General features: G+C 44.1%; 1 long non-coding RNA gene across 1 annotated transcript in view; it reads left to right on the top strand.

The window, feature by feature from the left end:
• The first annotated feature begins 790 nt into the window (after window positions 1-790).
• LOC127017403 (uncharacterized) overlaps window positions 791-21,679 on the top strand; it is a 30,940-nt gene continuing 10,051 nt past the window's right edge. The window contains exon 1 of the long non-coding RNA XR_007766579.1: window positions 791-856. This is a non-coding gene — a long non-coding RNA (uncharacterized LOC127017403). The remainder of the gene's footprint in view (window positions 857-21,679) is intronic.

Below are 21,679 nucleotides of genomic sequence, written 5' to 3'. Positions count from 1 at the left end.
GAACAGAAGCAGAGATTTAGTGTGGCTTGGGAGATGGCTAAGGAGCGCTAAACTTTTCTCATAGCAGTGGGCCTCTTACTCTTAAAAATAAGAATGCGCCTCCTGGGGTGCGATGCTGCAGTGAGGTGGGACGGCAGCCGCGTACCTGCGCGTGGCACGTGAGAGCAAATGCAGTCACAGATTTTCTCAGCCTTTCCCCAGAGAGATCAGAGCTTCTCACCACTGGCCAGGATACACACCTGAGTCTTATTCCAACCCCTCCTGACAAACCCAAGGCACTATGAGTGTGGATTATCTTCCTTGTGGCTTTATTTCCCCAACTGCTAAATTGCTATAGCCCGTTTATTGGCGATTTTCGCTTTGAGTATAAATCAGGCCATGCCTCTTGCTGGGAATTCTGGTGACCGACAAGGATTTTCACCCTAAAAAGGGAAATGTGTACCAAGAGTACGTGTAGAACAAAAACACCCTTAAAGTGAGCGTATTCAAGACCAATAAAATATTTTGAGATATTTACGAGCAAACTGGATGTGCTAGACATCCCATGTGAGGTCCACGAGTGCCAGGAGGGTGCTGAGCCCCCTCTGGCACCCAGCAGAACACCCACTGGGAGCCCAGCAGTCCCCAAGGGTGCTCAGCTGAGGCTGCTCAGCAGCAGCAGGGTCTGGAGCAGTGTCCCATGATTGCACTGAAACTCTGCTTGAAAGTTAAACCCAGATGTTTCCAGTTTTCATCAAGGAAGCCATATAATCAGGGTGTGGGGCTGGGTTGGGGCTGTGAAGCCGAGGAGTGGGGTGGGAGAGCTGTGGGTGCCCTGAGGACAGCCCCATCCTGCAGCTCTTGCCTGTTGGAGCTGGTAAGTGCTGTGTTGTGCTTTGTGCACTTATTTTCTTTTAGTTTTATAATTTTTTTCTCTTCTGATTGAGGTTTCTACTGCTTTTTCTCTGGCATTTCAGCTTTCCCCATGTGTTTATGTGCTAGGGAAGAATGAATGGTTGGATTTAATGAGGGGAGGCTGAGCTCCCCCAGAACTCGCTTCTTGCTGTTGTGGGTATTATGTGTTGATGTTTTTAGTGCCAGATTAAATGCCATTTGGGTATTACAGCTCTCTTTCTCTGGAATTAAAGAGAGGCACCTAGGAACATTATACTTAGTGCTTTCTTTTTTTAATGTAGGATCTCAAAATGTTAATCAGATGAGCCTGTAGCGTACAGCAGCCCTGGGACTGGCTGCTCACTTCATGAGATAAGTCTCCTTCTAATAATAACTTCAGCAGAGTGAAAATGTGTTTTCATTTAATAAGTCAGGAGGAAAATACAATGTTAAGATGGGGGGGAGGCTTCTTTTTCCAGGCCACTAGAAGAAGTGCCAGTGAGTGTTTCAAAGGAACGGCACTGTTACCTTGCTGTGGTTAACTGGCTCGAGCTGGCAGTTGTGGGGTTTGCTCTTTGCTGGGGCTGTGGGGAAGGCAATGAGCTGGCCAACTGCTTGTGCACTGGAGCTTGGAGTGAAATGGTAATTTTGGTACTTACAATATAACTTAAGAGAGTCTGTTTTTACTGCAAATCAAGTTGCGGCAGGTGAGGTGCATTTTGACTTAAATGAAGGCAGCAGTTGTTTGCTTTTCCTTTGGGGAGTAATTTGCCATAGCAGATCCACAAAACCCCCCTTTGTGGTGCCAGCAGCACACCAGAGAGCAGTTCTGTAACCTAATAAGTTAGGAACTCCTATGTAAAATGCTGCTTTTGCAGGTAGGAGTTCAGATGCCTGGTTCTTGGTGGCCTTGCAGGCAATGTGATGAGTGCTGAAAGCACAAGCCCCCAACTTGTGTCTAAATAGACACGGCTGGGCTGCGTTGGGTGCCGGGGTGGGGGTTTGCCAGCCGTTATGCAGAGCAGACCCACCTGCTTGCTGGCCCCGTTCATCATGGCCATGTTCTTGTGTCTCCTGCTTACCTGGGGGTTGGGTATTGCTCTGACCTGATCCCATCCACCTGAGAGCGAGGAGGTGGCAGTCACCTGGCGAGCTCTGAGCTGGATTCTCAGCAGCCACCTATGTGGTGCAAGCCCAGGGAAGAAAGAAAATCGAACACATCCATTGCCTGTCCTCCCTACCCTTCAGGTGCCTGGCCACCTCTAAAAATCGGAAGGAGCCTGGAGAACTGGCTCACAGTTAGATGCCAAACTCTGTATCGCCGTAGCTGGCTGTGGTTGTGTTTGACTGCAGTGTTGTTAATGCCTTCCTCAAGTCGTGCTCAGCCCTCTGCCTTTTGTAAAACCATTTGTGGTCAACACCAAAAAAACCTTTAAACCAATTACAATCAACTGTAAACTTTGTCAGTAAGCTTTAAGTTGTGCTTTTATGGTTTCAAAAGGTTAGTATTTTTCAAAAAAATACAAAGGCAAGCATGCTTTCCTTGGTTCTCCCATGTGGCTGTCTGGCTGTACTTAGGTGACATCTGAATGGTGATTACTGTCTTTGATGTTGGGGAAAACGAGCAAGGACAAACTGACCAAACTCCTTGTTCTAAATGGCGAACATGACTTCTTCTCTGGCTCCAGAATCACAGTGGGTTTGACAGTTAAAGAATTGTAGAGTAGCCCAGATTGGAAGGGACCTCGAAAGATCATCTGGCCCAACTGTTCATGGGGAAGGGAGCTGCTATGAGATTATCTAGGTATATCTTTATCTTGCTACTACTTGGAAACGTAACCCAGTAGCAAAACAAGCTTTGCAGAAATGAATGTAGTCTACTCTTGATAGGATTTTTTTTAATAATATCAGCCACTATTAATTTCCTTTATTCTCCAACCTAGGAAAATATTAATTGTCGTGAAACTACATCTCATGAAAAGTTTAAGTGAAAATGAAAACAGTTGACATTAAAATCAATGTCTTAGTACTCAGAACCTGAATGTTCATTTTTCTTGAAAGTTTTCATTTGCTGTAACCTGGGGCTTTGGCTTGTCATCTACTGACAAGCGAGGGTTCTCTTAAGTACTTTCTAGTTAGTCAAAAGCTGTTTAATGATCAGGCTTCACTGATGAACATCAGGTATTTTTAAGTTTGAAATCCTCACATTGCAATCATGTTTTATTTTCCTGTACACTGGCTTTACCTTGTGTGCGTGGCTGCCACCAGGTATGTACAATAGCATCCAAAGACACTGAAGAAAACGAGACTAAGCTCTGTCTGTGCATCTCTGACAATATTGCTTTTTGCAGCACAGGAAACCTTGCTAGTCCCCCCCAAACAGCATCGGTTCCTACAGAATTGAAAGAGACCCGTAAAGGTTGGAAGGTGGTTTTCACAACTAGACAACTATATATACACTATAACGTGTATATATAATATTTTGTGTGAATTTGAGATGAAATTAAATGTATGCTCTTTAATTCCTGCTATTGCCAACTTTTTTCCTTATTTCAAGCAAAAAAAAATATTTGTTTTGACCTGTGATCTTTTCTTGCAGCAATTACCTTTGTGACCTTTTCTTGTGGTTTAAAGATTGAAAACAATAATAGTTTCTCAGTCTTTGTAGCTTGTAATCTTTACTTATGATTCAGAAAGCAGCAACGATGAACTATGATTTATTTGCCGAGCAGTTACAGCGTGCCAGTGATGCTTATTTAGACTATTCTCTCCCCTTTTCTTGACCCAATGTCTAACAATGTCTCATTGGCATGTTATGCAGCTCTCTGGACTGAGAGGAGGCATGTACGATCCCAGTTTAAGTAAAATGGGATGTGTTTTTAAAAAAGTTAGAGGTGTGAGCGAAGACTGGAATTGAGGTAATTTTATTCTCTTCAAGTCTTTGGTTGGATAGAGTAAAAAGCATTATTTGCAGAGGGAGATGTCCAGTTGGGACAGCTGGGTAGGGGAGTTGCAGTCCGGGTCTCTGTATATCATTGGGACTTTGCATGCTTTAAAAATTATTTGCAGCAAGTTAAGAAGCATCCTCTGTTCTGCAGAGGAAGCTGCTGAAATCATGTTTCTTTCCTTTTTCCTCAATAGTAATTGTTACAGAAAGTACTGTTTGAAATCAGTTATTCTATTTTTTTTCTTACTTAAAATTCTTGCATTGCCTGAGGTTTTTGTCTTGGTTTCTTAGATTTGATTAAACTTCATTTAAGTGCGAATGTGGGGTCAGTGAGAGAAAAGGGGTTTAATGGAGTAAAACCAAAGGAATGTTGTATGTGGCTGTGTGCGGAGCGGAGCCGGCATGAAGCCAGTGCGCATCCTGCATTGCTCTGACGCAGGCTGCTTCAGGAGAGCCCTCAGCCCCTCTTTTTTTTTTTTTCATCAGTCAGTATTGTTGGTCAGATGAGTTTGCTACTAGAGATACATGCTCTGTAGGTCTAGAAGCCACCATCCTTCACTGCTGCGGTCCGTGCGTCTCCATCGCCTGGTTGGGGCTGGTTAGCTGTTAATTTGGTGGAAATTCCTGACGTGCTGCTTTAGCTGTCACCCAGGTGACTTTGCTGTAGGTGTATCAGCATCTTATAAAAGTTAGAAATGAATGAAGTGTAGCAGAATGAAGAGGAGTCAATAAAGAATGAGATTTTAAAACTGCTCTGTTTAAAGAGATGTGCAATTTTCCATCAGCCAGTACCGTTTAGGAAAATCAATGGGAGACGGAGATCGATGTGTTCTTGGGTGCCGGCTGGGGAGAGCGAGCTCTGTGCATGTGTTCGGTCGCTGCTGGGGAATAGTAATGACTGCTTTGTGATAGCTGGAAGGGGCTGATATGCAAATGGTCAGATATTACTGGTGGAAGCCTACTCGTATTTGGTGAAATGCCCGTCTGGAACGGGGCACAAAAAGGCAGTGCCTGGTAGGAACCCAGCATGCAGTGTTACCTGCCTAAAGCATTGAACGGCAATTTACTTCCTTCCCTCCAGTTCACTGGGCAACACGCAGGAGTTCAGCAAAGTCTTGGATAGCTGCTGTGCCAGGCACTGCCTGCGTGCTCACGGGCACATTGTCCTGTCACTGTCGCTCAGCCTGCACTTCTGCTTCCCGTGCAACAAATGGAAGAGAACTGACACAGTAACTGCTATTCCAGTTCTGGTGTTTTGTTTTGTGGGTTTTTTTTCTTCCAAGGATGCTGATGGGAAGTAGATGTAAATTGAAGGCGAAGCCATGCGTGTTTCCAAAGGGTCAGAGGGAAAGCGCTGCTGAAGGGGGAGGAGTGCGGTGGGCAGGGATGCTGTGGTCCTGTCGCGTATAAAGTGATCAAAAGCCAAAGCACTTGTACTGCTTTTCATCCAGTCTGAAGTCACCTGCACATGGCAGCTGCAGAAGTGTTTTAGCATCAGCACCTAAATGCTTGGGATAACCATAAATTCAATATGGAGTTATAAAGAGGCCCCGGAATTTTTCCTTGGCAGGTTTTCCACTCCTGTGACCCAACTGTGTTGGGAGCTTTGACTCTCCCTGAGCCAAAGGAGGGGGGGGGGGAATTTTTGGGGTTGGACTGAGTCAGCCCATGCAGAGGTTTGTTCCTCCGCAGCCGTGGGGAGAGCAGGCTGAGCCTGAGCTCTTGGCGAAGGTGGTCCAGCGGGGTCCCCGAGTTTAGGAGAGATGGCAGTGCCTACTGGGACAGGGGGTGTTTTTCTGTGGAGGTCTGGAGCTTAGGCTCCTGTGACTGGCATCCCTGTCCGCACTTCTGAGACTGCCATGCTGAGGAGTTGGAGATAGACGGCTTGGCCTGGCTGGGGCAGAACGGACCACAGTGGGATCACACTGGAGGTGATCAGTGAAACCATAACATAGATTATAATAATTTTTAGCAAGTTTGCAGAGAAGTACTGTTATTAGTGTACTCCTGCTTTGAGGCCAGCAGATCACATGCTTGTCTGTGCTTGCTACTTGCTTTATCCAAAAAGAGGCATGATCCTGACACTTTATTCCCTATAAATGATGTAAAACAGCCTGGGAACCCTTTCTCTGGGCTGTGAATGTGTACCTGTTGCCTTCAGTTCACCTGTGGATTCTCTCATCCAAACTCTCTGAAAAGATGACAGATAGATATATTTTATTATGGCTTTTGATTGTTTAAAAGCAGCATGCTCAACACACATGTCTTCCCAAGGTGCTGGCCTCTTGTTCTCCCCTGCTCTAGCAGGCAATCTCATCGAGGTGGATGTTTTCCAGAGACTTCAAGGGAAGGGGGGAGACATCTCCATTGAAAACCTGTACAGGGATTTCTTGAAACACTCTAATTGCTATTATAAATTCTGTAAAGTGAATATGTGTTCCTCTTCTGCACATGCAGATAGTTTATATCTAAACAAAAACTTCTGGAATAATTTCCCTATGCCAGGATGTTTTTTGTACTAATTTGGAATCAAAGGACCTTAACATAATTGCTTATTCAAATAAGAACCCAGTTGCATATAAAATATTTCTATTAATTGGGGAATTAATTGCTTATCTAGCAATGCTAAAATAACTGTTTCATGAATCTCAAAGATGAGAATGACCTCTAAGGACTACTAAAATGAAGAGACCACATCGTCTTTAAGGCTTGCTTAAGTTTTTAATAAGTATTTAAGAAAAAACCAAAACTATTGGAGCACAAAAAGCCTTTTATGTGGGAAATAGGAGTGTTTGAATAGAAATTCAGCTGCTGTTAAAACCTCCTGGAACTTGAAGAAAACTTCAGAAGACTAAAGTGCATTAAGAATGTTTGAGTCCTAATTGCAGAGGTTCTCTGGGGACATCTTGCAACACAAAACAAGCAGGGTGACCACAAAGCTGCGGAATCATAACTTCTGCGTTCATGTTGTGAGTGTGCCAACAGCGTAATTTGCAGGCTGGTAATGTTACCAAGGCTATGAGTGGTGACAGCAGCTACCATCCTGCTCTTAAAAATAGGTGTCTTTGCTACCCTCAGGGAGAGGACGCAAGAAAACTATACGTATCTTTTTATGTCATTGGTTTGGTGCTGCATTTTCAATATACTTTTCTTGCGTGTTGGTGTCTGGCATATCCAGCCCGTGCAGCGTGAGGAGGGGGCACTTCCTGACCCGCACTGCTCCTGCAACCCGGTGACCCCCTGGTCCTCAGCGCTGCTGATCTTGGCGGCATTGCTGCCGAGGCATCGGACGTGGGCTCTTCTGACAAGGGTATAGAAATGCTGTTCGTGCTTTAGGTGCAAAGTGCCTGGCGCTGGCTCCGTACCAACCAACGCTCACGACTAAGCAGGGCAGTGCTGACTGGGATCGAGATGTGCCCAAGCTAAATTTTGATAAATGGAAAGACTTGCTTTGAATTTCAGAGGCGTAGTGTATTTGCTTATTTTCCACCCTTCAAGACCATTCGATATAATGAGGTGCTTTGTTTTATTTAAGGTGTTGCTGGGTAATGTCTAGCTTGTAAATGACTTCTTTAAAAGCAATGTTTACCAGAGGTACTTTAACTTTATTGGTTAAGATCACTTTTAGTCTACCTATCTAGATGCTGTGCAGTATGCTTATGGCAAACCAGGCAGGATTAATAAAACAAAGTTCTTGGCAGGCTTAGCAGTTGGTTATAAACTGAGAGAGGAATCGCTGGTCTTCTAGGGATAATGGGGTGAAAGTAAATATCAAGGAACTTAATGTGTTTGTTTCTGGAGAGTCTGGTCATCTCCTCTCCAAATTTCTGAAGGAACTTGCACATCAGTAATAAGCTCAATAGATTTTTTTTTTTGATTCTTTGGATATTTTCACAGGAATATAGGGATGGAGCTGTGAGGCTGGAGGGCTGTAAATATGGTATCTTTGTTTAAGAAGGGGCAAGAAAAGGCATCGTTACAACTACAGGCTTTTCAGCCGGCATTATTAAGCAAGACCTTATACTGGTCTTTCAGGAAAGTATAATTATAGATAGAAAAAGACACAATTTTTCCTGGACTTATCAAAACCAGCCTGTGTCAGACTTCCATCCCAAACTGGCTGCCCAGCCGCAGGTGCTCACTGATGCTCCTTCTTGGACTTGTGATCGTCCGGCAACAGCTCCTGCCTGTTTGCTGAGCCGCGCACACATTGAAATGCGTGCTTCTACCCCAGCTAACGTGCTGAAATCCACCATTTGCCTCTTCCCCTCCAGTACCAAGGGAAGAAATGCTACCTGCAGAGCTTGCAATGTGTGTGCTGTCTTGGATGCTTTTTTTGCATAATGTACGTGTTTCCATCAGTGGTACGTTTCTCTTTCAGTGCTCTGACAGCTGATTTAATTAAGAAAGTACATCAATCACTCTTGTATAACTACTTTTCCTGTTTGCTGGCAATAAAAATCTGCTTCAAAGTGAGGACCATTAATGTCGTCGTCTGCCCTTATGGGGAATATCTTGCTCATGAATTTAAACAAAAATAAGAATACGAAAGTAATAATGAAACTGGGGTGAGGTTTAAGAGCAAGAACAAAGAAAAGGGAAAACCTGGCTATTGTGGCAATCGTAAAAGTATATGTCACATTATGACAAAAGTATATCCTTGGACTGCAGGAGGAAAATGGATAGATTTATAGAGAAATAAATTAAGAGGTTATTTTTTGCTCAATGGCAGTAATGGAAATGACTTGTGGGTGGCACCTTGGCTTTTCAAATCGGAGCCTTGTCATTTTGGGTAGTCTTAATGTTTTGTCTGTGACAGTTTTCTGGAACAAAGAATATGGCTGCAAGGCTTCCTTTAGTCAGGGAGGGCTTGACTTAGCGCTGGGCTGGGAAGCAATATATTGTGTTTGTGTCTGAATCAGAAAAGCAAGGAAATGTCCTTGGGAGCCAGGATGGGCAATGGCAAGTTGGTGATGTCCAAATTGGACTGTTGGATGCTGTTCCCTGGTGAACCATGACTATGGGATGGCAGGAGCCCAGGTGGGGCTGGGAACTTCCCTGCTGGCAGCTTATCTGTTTCCCTGCATACTGCTCCTCTCTAGAAACGCATGGTTCATTTCATGGCAAAATTCATTAAATAAGAGAATATGTGACTATTGAGCACAATTAAGCCTTTAGCGTGGCCATGGGTGGTATTTGCAGTGATGAGGACCTGTGCAGGGGCGATGATAGGGAGGACCTGCTACCCTGGGTGTTACGTTGATGGACGTGTTGAACTTTGGGGTAGGTGATCACAGGAGGAGAGAGAAGGGAAAGGGGCTGATTTTGGGGACCTGTGAGGAAGGCATTTGAAGGGGCTCGCGTATCCATCAGCCTTTTCTCTTTGGTGGTTGTTTTTGTGGTCTTGGCACACAGGCTCAGATGCAAACCCATCTGCCTGCTCGTGGTGGCTCCATCACTCACGACGCGCTCCGGCTAGGAAAGCCTCACGGTGCCTCTAACTCACTGGGAACTGATGAGTCTGTCACGGAAAGAGCAATCTGCGTTTGTCATCTCCTACCTGCTGGGCCTGCATTTAGCCATGTCTGACAGATCTCCGTGCACTGAAGGGTCAAGGACCAGGCAGGGGTGGCTCCTCCGGCAGCATGTGGCTCACACTGGACTCCTCAAGCCGATCGCATTTATTTTGGTGCCAGAAGTAGAAGTTTTGTTAATTTTTTTCTCCTTTCAGTGCTTGCTATAGAAGTATGGGGTCAAGGGTAACGTTAAATCTTTATAATAAGACTCTACAGTGTTGTCTGGTGGGCGTCAGCTCAGTGCGGTTGGCAGGATTAATACAATCCATCTTGTACATCCGATTGCTGGTGCTCGTTGTGGAGGCTCAGGCACTCATTTCTCTCTCATGGTAGCAGACTGTGGTGCTGGATAAAGCTGGGAACAGCTAAAGCAGATCCAGAGCAAAGTGAACTCGGAGTGTAGGGATCTGGCATCATCAAAATGCACCTGACTTGGCAGCATACTTCAGCAACAAGAAGTACCTCAGCAATTTACCCCTTTTCAACAGCATGCTTAAACATGTACCTAAATCCACAAAACTTCTGCTTTGCAAAGAAGAGCTGATTTCTCAAATGTGGTCTGTTGTCTCCTGGAAGCTTCAGCCGGGAGGGAGGTGCCCTGTCTGAGTCGCAGCAGGGATTTGAACAGGCTGGGTTTGATGCTGTCTGAAGGGGGAGGATAAGAGAAAAGTCTTCTCCAGAAAGTGGCAGTAAATGAAAATGTTTTTTTTTTATAGTTTTGTTTGGCGCCAGTACTGATATTTTTTTCCTTTCAGCAGCGCTTTTTCCCTGAAATAACAAAAATCTGATATGAACTTAGAAACTTAGGCTAAATAGGTATTAAAAAAAAAAGTTCAGAGGGGTTGATGAATATTTGGGGTAAAAAAAAGATAGTGGAAGGTGCTGGAAGGGGCAGCAGTGCTGCATGACTCCACGGGCAGGACCTTGCAGGTCAGGAGCTCCAGCTGGAGTCTGCAGTGAGCTCTTGGGGCAGGTAAGGTTCCCCCATGTCTCCCCAAACTGGGCTGCCCCAGCCTGAGTGTGGGTCTTGGAAAGCATCCTTCCCCTCGAGGCAAGGTTTGAGGCCGTGGCTGGAGCACCATGTCTGGTTCTGGGCCCTGGTACAAAAGAGACAAGGATGTGCTGGGTCGTCTTATAAAGTATCTTCTTGCTGGCAGCAAGAACCTGATGGGGATGTGTTGGTGAGAGATCTGGGCTTGTCTCGGGGTGGTGCAGGGACGAGGGAGAGGCAACAGCACAAGTCACAGTGGGGGAAAATCTGATTAAATGTTAGGAAAAACTCTTTCCTCCTAAAGGCAACAGAAGACTGACATGGACACCCGAGGAGGCTGTGGTAGCTCGGCGACTGGGGGCATTCAAAACTCACTGGGGCAAAGCCACTGGTGGTGTAGCATTTGCTGTCTTCTGATAAAACGCTTCAGACCAAATGGGTGTTAAGTGCAACAGTTCAGGATGGTCAAATAGCTATAACCACGTGGGTAAACTCAGCAGCAGCAGTGTTACTAGTCTGCCTGTAACAAAGCAATTTCTTTCTTTTTTTTCCTCCTTTTGCATTGGGAAACCAGAGGAGAGAAGAGGGAATTACAACAAAGATTTGTTTCCTTGTCATTGCGTTATGCTTTTCTGTATCTGAGTCAAACCTGACAGCTTGAAAAATGCCATTCTGCTGGAGTTTGTTCTGTAAACACAGAGATGAAATGGAGGCATTTGTTTAATACTTGACTAACTGGGCAACACTTGAAAACTTCATAAAGGTGCATTACCAACTTTAAAATGTTCCTTTGAGAACATACCTTCTGCTGTTTCCAAATACTGAAGCCGAGCATATAAATGAGATCTATTTAGAGGCGTTTCAGTGAGAAATGTCTTGCTTGGAGTACTTAGTGGCACTGATTTGACTGATGAAGTTTATTAGATGACAGAGGACCCGGTGTAGGAGACGCTCTCCTCCAGTGTGGCATCTTCCTGGCTGCTTGCGCTTCTGCCACAGCAGGACGCATCTCCTTTGGGTTCTCCCCTAGGCATAGATCCCATCGCTTTGGGTGGCCGAGGAGTCCCTTATTTAGCACTCTGGATAGGAACAGACGGGCACTTCTCTGGAGTATTGACAAGGATGCTCCAAGCCATGGAGAGGTCTCTGTGTGGAAAGACCATGGTAAAAAAAGCATGATAAAAGACATGAGAGGGGTATGAGAGATCTATAGGGCAAGGATCTACAGCAAGGGACTGGGTAGCAATTGTCGATTGTCTCTCTGATATAAGACTGTCAAAATTGTTTATTTGGGGGGTGGAATGAGCATAATCTACAACAACTGAAGGGAAATTATAGCTTTTCCCATCTTTAACAGCAAACAATTCTTGAACAACTGATGCAAGCTTATTTTATTATCAAGGAAAAGAGCACCAAAGCACTTGGTTATGGCTGGAAGCCTGTGTAATTCTGAGAAATGTGAAAAACTTTGTAAACAAGCAGGAAACCAAACTCAAAATTAATTCCAGCCAAAAGCTGCCATAAAAAGGAATAATCAGGAAATCACTGGTGCATTTTAATAACTGCTAAAAGGAAGAGAATAAATGCAGTATTAATTTTATGACTTATTTTTTCACACTCCAGTGAACATAAATTTTTGTATCTGTATTTACTGGGCTTGGCTGTGTTGAAAGATAAGTGATAATTACATTCTTGCCTGATGGGAAGGAGCCTGCAAAATTGTACCTTTTTAAATTTGTTAACAATACTGTAATATTGGGGGATACATTCTGATATTAATTAATGACAAGAGAAAACATTATCAATGAGTACGTTCTACAAACTTGGTCTGCGTTCTGAGCACTGAAAGTATTTTTGTATTTCCACTGTAGTTACAGTTGTGTTGGTCAGACCTGACGCCCCCCAGCCCACTGTAGCTGCATTGGCTGGGTTGCTGTTGTTTGCGTGACCGTAGGCTGCACAGTTGGGACTGAGGATTTTACTGCCCTTTCCTGTTTTGATGGGGTTTCCCAGCTGTTTTGTTGACTTTTCTCGATGTTGCATCTCAGGAATTTCTAAGCATCAGTAAGAGATGTGGGTAAGTTATCTCTCAGCACTGGTTGGATTGGAAAATTGCATGGAAAGTCTAGTTTTTATGCCTTTGTAGTGAAGAGACTCAAAGTAGGACTATGCTTTTTGTGTCCACAAAGTATGTGAAATACCTCCACGTAACCCAAGCCTGGAGCCTGTGGCTTGTGGTACCTACAAGCATCAGGACAGAAGTGGAGGTGAGGGGCTGCCTGCGTGGGGGGAGTACATGTGTTGGGCCTCTGGCCTTGCTGAGAAAAGACAAAATATTATCCGTCACTGAAACCCTAAACCTGGGTGTGAGGTACTTTGATGATTTGCAAAGCAGGAGGTTACAGTAAAGGGCTGCTCAAGCTGTGCAAAGAAATGATAATCACAAAGTTTCTGTAGAGCTTTAAATGGTTAATGGTTGTTGGTGTAATGGAGAAGTAATGCTCAACTGGTTGCTAAAAGCCTAGTAATAGGAAAGTCCAAACTTTCTGTAGCGCTTGATGTAATGCAGTATAATCTTAACACAAAAAAAGAAGAGTTACGGGTGTGACGAAGGTGACGGGGGTGCTCACAGCCATTGCCGGGTCCTCGTGTGTCACCTCGGCCGTAGATGGCACCCCTGTGCCTCCATAGTTGGGAATTACGGTCCCCTGCGGAGCACAGGGGCTGGGCAGTGCCGAGGGGGCTCACTTGGTTGCCCTGTCCTCATCGCCCACCGTGGGGTGGGAGCGTGTTGGGACTGAGCATCCAGAGGAGAGTCCTGGTTTTCCTGTAGCTTATCGCAGCGTTACCCCCGGGTGGGATGTGCCTGCCATGGTCTGGTGCCGAAACACTTTATTTTTTCTCATTTCTTTTGCCTTTGTTTACCACTTTGCACCCACTATAAAGTTAATGTGTTGTTTACACCTTCACTCAAGTGTTGTTTACTGATCTTACAGGAAATCCACAGTATCAAACGCTTGGTTTGAACCACTGTAATTCCTGCTGAATTTAATAATCTGCATTCAAAATCAGCTCTGATGTCCCTGGTGTGCTTGCATGTATGTAGGTCTGTAAACACACACAGAGCTCCAAATTATCTGTTGATCTCTTGCGGGACTTTACATGATACTTAAATTTACCCCCCCTTATTTTAGCAAGTATTGGAACCAGCTCCACTGGCTTTTAATTTCTCTCCTTTCCTCTTTCTTGAAGACTGCATTATTAAGTGTTCTGAACTGATAAACACATAGGCTGCTTATAAGTGGTTAGAAACAGCAGTCTATTAGGAATATCTTTACTTGCTAATGCCTCAATTGCCAGGAGGAGTGATTAATTCAAATATATTGGTTACCCAAATCTATTTACCTGCTCCATGAAAACAGACCAAGTAACAAGCGATAGGATGAGAGGAAACAGCCTCAAGTTGTACCAGGGGAGGTTTAGATTGGATATTAGGAAAAATGTCTTCACTGAAAGGGTTATCAAGCACTGGAACAGGCTGCCCGGGGAAGTGGTGGAGTCACCATCCCTGGAGGTATTTAAAAGATGTGTAGATGTGGTGCTTAGGGATGTGGTTTAGTGGTGGACTTGGCAGTGCTAGGTTAATGGATGGACTTGATGATCTTAAAGGTCTTTTCCAACCTAAATGATTCTAAAAGGTGTCCAGCCCCCCTAAAAAAACCTTTGGTTCTGGGCTGAGACAATCCAGGCCCAGGAAGGAAAGTAACTTAAAGTAGCTGCAAGATCAGATGGGGGGGTACTTCTGAGAAGATGAGAGCAGGAAGAGGTATGAAGGGAAATGGCTTTACCGTCCCTTTTTGTGCGGGAGAAATTTTGTTTTATATTACTCTGCAGGGTTTGAGGGCGAGTGTTTGAGTCTCAGTTGATGTACCAGGTATCAAGAGAAGGGGTTGAAAGAGTTGGAGTGGCTCTGGGTCTTCCCCACCTGGTGACAGACTGCTCTTCTCCCTTTCCGCAAGACACTGCGTGACCATGCCAGGTAAACTGCAATGGTTACTGGAAAAGATCACTACCTGTTTCAGCCTTCCTAATTTTGCTTGATGTCCCTAATAATTTGACTGAACGATAGAAAGGAATACTGATAGAAATTGTGTTGGAATAATTGCAGTGTTCTGGTGTACGCGGGGGAATGGAGGGTAATGAAGGAGAGCCGAAGGGTAGCAAGGGATAATGGTCTCCGGGAAGATGCTGAGGTGCTCCAGCGGGAAATCACCTAAAGGATTGCATCTGGTCTCTTGACCTGAGTAGTTGTTTTTGGATTGGAGCTCAATCTTCCTGTCCTGACTCTGCTGCCTCGTTCCTCCTTGACTTTGGGTGGATCTCTTACCAAGTGTAATCACCGATCTGTGTGGAGGGGATTATACCTCCGCTTGCTCTCAGGTAAAGCAGTGCTCCTAAATGTAGGCTGTTTAGCTGGGGTAGGCTGGTGAGGCCCACAGCAGCAGTAGTGCTCATTGCCTGCGGGTCCGTACTGGGGTTGAGTTGCAAGGGCTGGTGAGAGCTGTGGCTGTTCAGGACCCTGTGGGTGTGAGAAGCTGTGATGATGCCTGTCACCTGGATGTCATAAAGTGTCACACCGCTGGGAAGCAATTCTGGACTCTGCCATCAACAGGTAAAGCTGAAATGATCTTGCAAGGGCTGGTCCTGTTCACTGGAACCACCAGGCAGTCATGAGCACCTTGCAGAGTGGCGAGGCAGAAAGCTCACAAGATACAACCATTTGGAAAGTAAGACCTATAATGAAATGCACTTGGGAAAGGACAGTTTCTTCAAACTGAGAAGAGTTCTTGAGGAGTGCAATAATCACCTTGACTTCTTGGCAGGATTCAGGAGAGAGTTGGTTGTTTAACTCCCTTTTAAGCAGAGCAGAAGTTACTTGACTAATTCTATATAAAACTCTCTGCAAATCCACCTCTTAAAGTTTAAACATCTTGAAAGAGAGGCTGTTTCCAGTTTGTATCCTCTGGAGGAGGCAGGTAGCATGACAGTGTGGCTGTTTGGAAAGCTTAAATGGGTGAGGACTGGGGAAACATCTTTCTGTGGCTCCCACTGAAACTATTAAAATGTTCAGAATATAAAGCCTGGTTTGTTTTTTTTCTGACTTGCTGTGTTATTCCTCCTCTGCTGCTGCATGGGAAAGGAGAAGCCAGGGGATTTGACTGCATGCAGAACAATCCTGTTCTTCTTTCTAAAACTACCTTTTCCAGGTTGGGACAAATCCAAAGTTTGCAATGGGAACCTGTAGCAGAGCGCTGTTGGGAAGTCGTTTTGGGAGGGGGAGGAGAAAATAAAAAAACGTTAGCTGTAATTTGGTGAAATAAAAAAGGCAGAGGACCATTGAATGCGAGAAAATCAGTATTGACATTAGCTAAGAACCTTCCATTTTATGTCAGGAAGCCAATAATAAAGTATAAAGAGCAGGAAGCTTCAGCAAACTCCTGCCTCCTTTTGCTCTTTAGAAAAGGTAGTGAACTTTATTCAACTTCTTCAAAAAGTGCCGAGGTAGCCTTCTTCCCTAGCCTGGCTGAGCAGAAGGTTGTGGTGGCTGTCCAAAAATCAACAATCTCTCCAGGCTTGACCTTTAAAATCCAAGCTTTATTCTCCCTTATCTTCAAATTCATTTATATGTGAAAGAGCACTTGGAGTTAATCTTTTGTTTCCTCTCCTCAGGTTTATATCTAGCTATATAGGTTGCATAGGTAATTAATAATCAATCGGGCTCACAAGAGCTGCGTTGCTAAAAGAAAAGCAGATCCACAAAGAAGAAAAATAAAGTACTCAATACAATACTATCAGATCAACTAGATGCTGTTTGATCGTTACCAGTGCAAAACAGGAGGGCTGTTGTGTAAGCTATATGGGTGCTCTGTCTTTAGAAGTGGCTTAAGTTTGCTCTGAAAGTTATGTTGCATTAAAGAGTTTGTGTGGGGTTTTTTTTAGCTAAAATGAAAAGAAATGATGAAAAAATGTAGCTATCACCTTTCCAGAATCCATATGCTGCACGTTCTCAGGAGAATATAGGACCATCATCTATGCTAATTAAACTTGCATCAGTCATTTTGTAAATTTGACTTAACAATAACTGTGTAGCAACACATCCCAGCAATGTGTTATTTGACCATGTGCCATAATCAAGTTCTGCAGCCCTGTGGCAATTTATTAGAGTAGCAGTGACTCTGGAGCAGGAAGGAGTCCTATGTCCAGAGGTAAGCAGAGCAAGGGGGTCATAACTGCCCCCCCAACACCTCCTGGCGCTGGAGGTCACTTGGTTCCAGCTCTTCATCCACCAGCTGTGTGCGGTATGGCCGACACAGGCCTGCGGTACCAAGGTCATGGTTGGTCTCTTCATCGTGCTCTTACGCAGAGCAGGGAGCTGCTGCTGGTACTTGTCCTGGTAATCGAGAGCCTGGCACCTGTTTGGGTGGTTTTTTCCTCATTGGGTCTTTCATTGAATCAGTCAGCTACAAGCACCAACTGGCTAACCAACAATTACAAGACCTCATGTGGGGAAACTGAGGCAGGGTGTGGGTTCCCACCCTCTTTTCCTTCTGTGTCCTTTCAAAGTAATGGTGGTTCAACTCTGTTAATTAAGCTTGTGACGTGCAGGTTTTGTGCCAAGCTGGGGTGTGTAACTCTTCCAAGAAGAGAGATGACTATTGAGCAGGCAGCCCACAGACTCAGCAGAGCGCTTCAGGGAAATTGAAGTATATACTTCCGTCAATAAGATTTTAAGTATATGTAGAGCTGCTTCACTGAATCATGACAATCACTGGTAATGTAACAAAATCAAGGCTCTAAATAGGGTAGTTATTTACCAGCTTTTTGTTTTTTAAACTAGAGAACCGTTCCAGGCTGACTCATGGCAGGGTCCCTCAGTGCAATGTCTAGTGGGCAGGTCTTTATTTCACAAAGCTGGTTGCTGACAGTGGCATTAATTGTGCTCTCTGGGATACTGGGCATCACCTTGACCTCCCTTCCAAGGGGTCCCTCCCAGTCAGATGGGTGTGCTACAGAATAAGGTCCCACAGTCAGTTTTTCAGATCATGCACTTGAATTGTGGCATGGATAAATACTTGTGTCCTCTGAAAACCATCACTTGTTATACTCGCATCTCTTCAAGGCAACTCACTGAAGTCTTAGAGATGTTGATTTGATCTGCTAAAAGGCTATTATTGCTGCTCTGCTATATAACTGATCCTCAGATACCAGCCTCTCTCACTTGCTAAAATACCGGAGTACTTGATTTCTGTTGCTTGAAACCCTAGGATCTGGGGTACTTGGACCATGTCAAACATCACATTTTCTGGGCACCATGGTCCCATGAACTTCATCCAGCTTCTTCATGAAGAGCTCTTGGCTGGATGCTGTTCTGTAGAGCACAGTTCAGAGGCAACTGGTGAGGCTGGGCTGCTCCCTTTGCTCATTCAGGGGGCTTTTGCAGCAAATGACATCTGCATGTCTCTCTTACCCCTACTCATTTCTGTAGTGTAACTTTCATGGGAGTGAGACTGTTCTGAGCTATTTCTAGGCTTTTGTATAATTTCCAAGCTCTGTGTTTGGTTCCTGCAGTCCATCTTCTTTCCCAGCACTGTGCCCTTGCACCGTGAGTCTCTGGATTCTTCCAAGATGTCTAAGCTAGGTGGCCTGAGCACTTCCCATCTCCTACCTTGCATTTCACCTCCATGTCACAGCATGTCCCCTCTGTACTCTCTGGCTTTGACAGAAAGAAACTCAGTGCAACAGCCTATTGTGGCCTACAGAGCTCCAGATGATCCAAGGTGATTGACATGCAAGGGCATCTCATAGGGCTTATCTGCAGATCAGTTTAGATGCACTCTCAGTTGTCCTAGATTTGCTTTTTGTGGGTCTTGGTCTCTTTTTGTATAGGAATAGTCGTCTTGATTTCTGCTTGCACCAGGGACTAACTGCAGTTCAGGAAAAGAGATTCCTGGGATAGTGGAGGAAGGACAGTGTCCTGCTGATGGACTCTCCTTGGAGAAGAGATGAGCTCTATTAACAACAGGCTATGATTTAAAAACAATACCTTGCAGGTACCAGTTTCTGATTGAGGGGGGATCCTGGGTCTGGTCACCACAAAGAAGCACCTCTAGCAAGGTCTCCAACAGGGTGGCAGCAACCAGCACAGTTCCTGCCAGCAGAAAACTCTTCCCAAGGAGGTCCAGAAGATGCTCTGGCTGCAGCTGTAACCCTTACAGCCTCCATCTCTTAAAGCTGCTTCATCCCCCTACCATGGGTTGGGGTTAGTGAACTCCAGCCTCTGTCAGGCTTGTCTGGCTCTGGGAAGAAATGGTTACTGGTTGGTCACAGTCCTCGAGCTGACACGCAGGCAATGTGGAGATGGTGCTGCAGCAGCAAGGATGGGGTGCTCCAGGCAGGAACTCCGAAACCAAACCAAAATGCTTCCTGATGGGGTCTGCGGACCTGGGTACTCGTGACCTGCTGATCCGCAAAAATGAAATTACCGGTCAGCCTCCCTGAGTTTGCTCTGCGTCCTCTTGTCCGCTTCAGCAGTTCTGAGGCTTTTTGGGTTTTTTTTGTTGACTTCCTGATGAAACACTGTGCTGGGAGCGAAGGTGTCGTGCCCATCTCACTCAGCTCAACTGCTGCTCCTCAAACCTGTTAGGATGCAGGTTTTGTTTTGTACCAGATGTGTTGTAGGTAAATACTTTCTGGGAGGGAATAAACATTTTGAGAGTAACTGGCCAATTTTATTCTTCTTTTAAAATTATCTTTAAAATATTAAGGCTTAGCTGGAAGTGCTAGAGTGAAGACTTGCAGGAATATTAAACTTTTAAAGAGATTGAAATGGTAGAATGATTTTTGTCTATACATTTGCAGCAAGTTAAGTAATAAAATAGACCAGTAAGAGAGATTACTTATGAGTAGATACAGGTAGAATCCAGCAGGCTGTCAAACAGTATTTAGCTGGAAGACAGCAAACTTTAAGATCATATATCTTCTTATACAATTTTATTCTATATTTATTACTATTTTTATGGCCTATTGTAGTAAATCATATTCTCACATATCAGTATGAATTCAAAATAAAATTAAAGGTTCTATAAAGAAAGAAAATAAAACAACTCTGAGATTTTATTCCAGTTCTGTGTGGCTCCTCCTTTCTCTTATCAAAAATACTTGCGAACTTTCCCCTGTAAAATGAATTCTAAATCCCTTTAATTTCACTGTGAATTACAGTCTGTAATTACATTTTTTCATCTTGAAAGGTTTTTTTGGGCAATGATTTCCGTCACAGTGTGAAAGGAAAGTAACAAAACAGACTACTGTACCCTTTAAAAATATTTCTCTTTTAATCTCCAAAAGCTCAATTACTGATGAACCTGACAGTTCAGTATAAATAGTAAACATCGATTTGTTCATTCACATTTGGAGATGGATTTTGTTTGCTTAGAACTTGATACATAGTTAAAAAGATAGCCTCCAGAATTATTTTTTGTTACTGCTGCTTGTATTATTATGTAATTTAAGGGAGAATTAAAATTTTAAAGGCATTTTACATTATTAAGCTTTGATATTTAAGGTTCTTAGTGTAGAAAGCTCTCTAACAGATTAGGAAATGCAGTGGCGTGGCTGGTTGTGCAGCATTTTATAGTTCAAACTAAAGATCTGAATTAGAGGTTGAAAATGATAAAGAACTGTAGCGCTGCGTTGCTCGCTTCAGTGTTGTGTAGCGCTGGTATGAATTCTTGCTAGTGGGACTGGTTTTAGCGCAAGTAGAAGTGGTTATGCATTACTGTGAATGTTTTGTTGTTGTTTTTTTTTTTTTAAATACACTTCTTGTGAAGGAACTGATGCTTTTTGGAGCAGTATGTAAGTAGTGGAGTTTTCTCAGGGCAATGCCATTAGCGGAGAGATTTGTTGGTGTTCAAGCCCTGCCTTTCTTCTGCAGCCTCACTGTTTGGACTTTTTAAGATGAGGTTTACAAGCTTGGGTGTACAGTCCCTCTAATTTATTGATCAAAATGTACATGTGGACTTTGAAGACTTCTGAAAGCAAACTAAGCTTTTGCTATCCTTGGTTAGCTTTCATGGACATCTGAAATGTAGTCCATGAATGAAGGATACAGAATTTTGCTGGAATTCGAAGTAATTTTGCCACATATCTTTGAAGGTTATGTTGTCTTGTACTCTCTTTTTAATCCTGGTTGCATGTATCGCAGGTTTCTTTCAACTAATGGACCAAATCTATCCGATATGTGCTAAGATACAAAAGAAGGAAAGAGCTAAAAGCAGATGGAAGGACGCAGCTTGCAGCTCCCATGCCCAGTTCTCAAGCTGTCACTGAGATTTTCTTACGGAGGACACGCGAGTCAGTGAGGCCATTTCTGACTTTCAAAAATTCATTTCTGAACCTCCAAATCCTCAGTTACTCCAAAAGTACAATAGCACTGAAATATTTTTCATTTTGTAACTCTTTATTAGGCAGTAGAAAGCAAAGCATGGACCCTGGGTGCCCTGATCGTTAGGCCATCAGCCCTCCAAGGCTCTGATAGTCTCGTCCCTCACTGTGTTTCTTAGTCTTTTAAAATGGGCTAAATGGGATGTACAAATTGTTGCAGGAAAACCTTGGGGTTTATGTTGCTTAGACCACTTACTGGAACAATGCCACGTATTTCTAAGGCCCTTCTCAATGGCCCTTATAAACTTGTTATGCTCAATCTCAAGGAAATGCATCATATAAAGCAAAAATTTTGTTGTTAGTATAACTGAAATCTTAACAGCTTAATGCAAGAATTGGTAGTAGTCCAGATATATATTTATTACAGAAAGAGAAATATCTGTGCAGAAAAAGTTTCCATAATAATGCAGTCAAAATTGTTAAGCACACTGAGTTTCTACCCCTTTGTGGTGTTTTACTCCCAGCTCCTCGGGGTGCTTTGGTCAGGGTTTCACCTTGGGGCTGGCCCTGGGGTGTCACGGCGAGCGTCAGCAGCAGGGGTCCTTTGCTGGGAGGAACACGATGTCCACGCTGGTGGCGGCTTCTTCCTCACACCAGGACCCACCTGGTCATTTTTATGTCTGCTAGCATGCCTTTGTACCTCTTTCTTTCTTCATGGGTCTTCAGCTCTGTGTCACATCCCGATTTACTGTATGTGGTGGCTCTTAAAGTTAATGAGAGGAAGGAAACAGTTTCTTTTACCTCGAAACCCAGCTTTGTCCAGCTCTAGCTGTGCCTTTCTTTAACTGACTG

This window comes from Gymnogyps californianus, chromosome 5 (assembly GCF_018139145.2).
Source record: "Gymnogyps californianus isolate 813 chromosome 5, ASM1813914v2, whole genome shotgun sequence".
Classification (NCBI taxonomy): domain Eukaryota; kingdom Metazoa; phylum Chordata; class Aves; order Accipitriformes; family Cathartidae; genus Gymnogyps; species Gymnogyps californianus.
The sequence above is the reverse complement of the archived record's forward strand: the minus strand, read 5'-3'. Positions and strand labels throughout refer to the sequence as shown.